The sequence below is a fragment of the Zerene cesonia genome, unplaced genomic scaffold, assembly GCF_012273895.1.
Source record: "Zerene cesonia ecotype Mississippi unplaced genomic scaffold, Zerene_cesonia_1.1 Zces_u002, whole genome shotgun sequence".
Classification (NCBI taxonomy): domain Eukaryota; kingdom Metazoa; phylum Arthropoda; class Insecta; order Lepidoptera; family Pieridae; genus Zerene; species Zerene cesonia.
Window position 1 is genome coordinate 1,950,213 of NW_024045132.1, and position 4,474 is coordinate 1,954,686.

Below are 4,474 nucleotides of genomic sequence, written 5' to 3' on the forward strand. Positions count from 1 at the left end.
TACTTATGGTCAATTTTTACAGGCAATCTATCGCTACTCCATTGCTATCAAAAATCCCGCAGAATCGAGCAATGGGATCTTATGCTAAAACTACAGTCTGAACAATTTTTCTGCTTTCTGCATAAACGTTGCTGCCACATGGCTGCCACTCAATAATTTTTATCAATGAATAACGTGACGTTGAAAGTTACGAAAACGTTTTCGAATTGCACTTATACCGTTAGAAAATTTAGTGTCTCTATAATATTTTTTAGATCAAGGTCCATTTCGTAGTAAGTATTCTTTGGTGAAAAGAACAATTGATTGTACTCTGTGAGTTAATTCACCGTAATCATGAAACATTAAGCAATTTTAATACGATAGCAGGAAAAAATGTTCTCAAGTAAAGCACCATAAACAACGGTAATTTTGCACGAGATATTTTTATGCGTATAATTACACATTTCCAGTTATAAATATTTTTTAAGTTCACATAAATTTGAATTAACTTTTTATACTTAGATACATTTAGGATTATTAAATTAGGACTCAAAAATGTTAGGACGGTTCGGATGCCTGTCTATCGATTTTCTCTAATTGTAAAAATTGTCTCATAAAATATTATTTTATTGAAAATATCTATCTATATCTATAAAACCAATTCATGAATTAACTCCAATATGCTTTCTTATAATTTAGCTCACTTATTAAGCAAGTTGAAAATGTATATTTACGTTCGTCATATATATAACTCCAGACAGTTTTAATTGTTTTTAGTAAATCAATATCTTTTAATATAATAAATGGGACGATTTACAAGCGTCTCGTAGACAATTGGTCAATTAAAACATGTTTTGGCACTAAACTGGATTTTGACGATACCAGATATGCAATTTTTGTATGTAGGTGTAGCTATAGATATACGCAATATGAGATAACACTTTAACGACTTCCCTATAGTATCTACCGAAACTAACGCGTGCAAATAAACGACGCATAAAAAGACAAATGACTTATAAAGCGACTAATAACAATAGCGTATATCATTTTGCAATTGTTAGTTCTCCACCTTCGCTGCTTTACTTTTGTATCTTAGCGGCTGGCGCGCGAGCAGGTCCTAAAATTATCAACATTATTAGATTCGCGATTATAAAATGTGCCGCGTTTTGAAACAAGTGCATGTATAAATAAATGGTTTACAAAATGATACTAAGATTTTTCAATTGGTGAGTTTATACGTTTACTTTCATAAATCAATACCTTCGAAAATTTGGTACGAAAATGTATGCTAAAAGATTACAGTTCATGTAAAAACAATATATTCATTGAGTATACTTCTGTATATTGGATTTTTTTTATTTCATTTAATTTCTATAAATACCAAACAAATTTTTATTTAGTTTATCCTATCAATTATAGCAATATAGGATTGTAGGCTATGTACTTAATTAAAGAAAGGAAATAAAAATGCAAATTTTATTTTTATTTCTAATAAACAAGAAATTTTTGTAAAGCAAAATAAATTAGCAATACCGACAGGAGCCCTTTAATTGAAGATTATCACGAAATGTAAAGAACAATAGTTTGATGTGAAACAATTAGTAACTTTGTTACCAATAAGCTTTTGTAATAATTTAATTAAAGGGAAGCAATTAAAAGGAACACTATAAGGATTTTTTTTAGTCTTACCTATTATATAATCAATGAATACCATTGATTATGCTATTTCTATGTGGTGCAAATGATATAAATAACTTTTAATTATGTTTTATTACAAAAATTCATAAAATTATTCAGATTATAAATATTAAATTTAAAAATTACATATTTAATATACCTTAATATGGGAACCATTTTTTTGTACGAATAATTTAAAACATACATAAAATAACGGACGATAAACACAACGTTAAATAGAAAGGACAATAATTTACGGAACGATGATGTCGCTTCAATAAATCAAATTTGACGCGGCGCCCATTGAAAATTCACTATGGCAGGCCGATTTGTGGCGTTAATTTTGTCACGTTTATCATAATGATTTCGTTTTTTTTAATTGTGTGCGTATATATTAAGTATTTTAGCGGTCCGCCCCTGCTTCACCCGTTATACGTTTTTCTATAAAAACCTCCTTATGCCTTAACAATCACTAAAAAATAACAATTGCCGAGTTGGTCTAGCCGTTCTAGAGTTTTAAGCTAAGCAACTCATTTGGTGCTTGATTTTTATTATTATAGGTAGAGAACATTAATTTTGAAAACTTTGAGAGCTTGTTACTGACGACTGACGACTGCTACAATCGTAGTTCATCTAAAACTCTTTGAAACAATAATTATTATCAAAAATATAAAAAACCCGACTGCGATCTGTTTAGTTTTATATTATGAGTGTAAAGTGTGATGTGATTTATTTTTTCTTCTTATTCTAAACTTCAATAAAACATATAAGTATTCATATTCGTTATCACTGTTAAAAATTATTACGGATCTATTGACACCACTCCCAAAAACATCGACAAATCGTTAAGCCTCTATGGCGTGCCAAAAGTAATTTCAATCTTTTTAGGATTATAGCCAGAAAAATATTTTTCAACAAAACAATGATTTTAATAAATATTGTTCGTTATTTTATCCAAAATAATATTTCTGTGATTAAATTCCAATTAAACAGTAGATATTGAAAATACTTTGTATGACGTAAACATGGGCATACCCAAGTTATTCTAATACAAATACATAATAAAATAATTGACCACTACATAGACAGAGATATCGTCATCTGTTGTTAAATAAATAATGGTGATCGTTGTTAATATTCATTTTTATACATATAGACTATGTACTTATAAAGTCTGTATTCGTTAAGTGTGTAGGTACATATTTTTTATAACCACAAAAAAAGTTGAGTCGGGATTTTAATGAGTTTTTTTTATTAAATGTCAAATTTACACATCAATTGCTTAGTTACATAGTAAGAGTTTTTCGCAATTAGCTCATTTTGCCTTTAAAATATATAGAGTTCAAACTACATAATATTATAACATAAGTTTGATAGTGATTCACCGTTGGGAATCATTTTAGATCCTGAACTATGAATATTATGTTAGATAAAACACAGGATAAATAAAAATTCCTATGGTCTGGAGGATATAGAACACCTAGTTACCGGTCATATATTGCGTTTATAATTTCGCATCCACAATACTCGGATTTAAAATAAAGAAAGGAAACGAAAGAATTCGTTTTTTATTATGTTAATGTTTATTTTTACAATTTCAGGCCAAAATGTTGGTTACTCCTGGGATTTTTCTCTGTATCAGCCATCGATTACGACCAACCCAATATACTTTTTATAATGGTTGACGATATGGTAAGTTTAAAGAATTTTTTTTTATTTAGATGCTTCATCAAAGATTAGATTAATTAAAAATGTTCCCAAATTTTCAAACTTCATCTGCTCATATTTGTTTCCACTACCTTTAATCGCAGGGATTTGGTCGTCACTTCACATCACATAGTCTCCTTAGTATATATTTCCTCCCTGAACTGATATGACGTTATAATCCGAAAATCAAATCTATTTGTTATTGTCTTTACTCTTAACAATATCGTTTAAAACCCGGTTCCCAGAGGTGAAGGTACTTTATTAAATAATAGTTTCAATGTCTATGGTTCAATTACTACTTATTGTGAGTCATTTGTAAGTCATGTACGCAAATATTATTTATTAAATATTAAAATATCTTTCTACGCATAATACAGGTTTTTTTCACCAGATGTGTATATATAAGGCCTTTGTTCATTTATATTTAAATGACTTTTTAAAGTTACTATTCATGGCTTCCATCAATCGTTGGTGTTAAAATTTAGTGCTTTATTATACAGAAAGTTGTTGAACAGCCATTAGAGTTTCATTTTGTTTGGAATGTTGGTTGCCCCTTGACGCTAGGGTTATATTTCTAAAAAAAAAATAGTATTGAGAATCAATGTTCTGTCTGTCTTTTTCAGTTCCAAGTCATAACACCCAAGGCAGAAGGAGATACAAACTAATATTTTTGATAAATTTATTATGGCTTTTTTTACCAATTTTATCCATCAGGTTATAATATTTAATCGTTTTTAATCCTTAAATTGTTATAGGCAACGGTTATAAAGTTTGATTTAAATGAATATGATGAATTAATGATGAATTAATTTAAATGACAAAAATCTTTTAAATGTATATTGAGGACGTGTAGCGGTTTTTGATTTATAATAATCTGTATTGGTGTAGTTATATATACAATTACCGAGTAAATCTTATAATTTCGCAATTAAAAGCATGCTCTAATCTAAAGCGAATTAATGCAAATAATAAAGTAACAGTACATAATTAATATTATTATCGTACCCACCTAACTACTTTATTACATTTTTTGTGGCTATGGAAGGTAATTGAACCTAGTTATTAAATTAACATTTACAGCATATGTGTATTTTATGGCGCACATGTGTCT

At 28.6% G+C, this 4,474-nt stretch overlaps 1 long non-coding RNA gene across 1 annotated transcript; it reads left to right on the forward strand.

Annotated features, from left to right (window-relative positions):
- The first annotated feature begins 1,030 nt into the window (after window positions 1–1,030).
- Window positions 1,031–4,120, forward strand: LOC119838389. Its single transcript, XR_005288194.1, has 3 exons — window positions 1,031–1,205; window positions 3,258–3,348; window positions 3,987–4,120. It is a non-coding gene; the product is annotated as an uncharacterized LOC119838389 (long non-coding RNA).
- The last annotated feature ends 354 nt before the right edge of the window (window positions 4,121–4,474 follow it).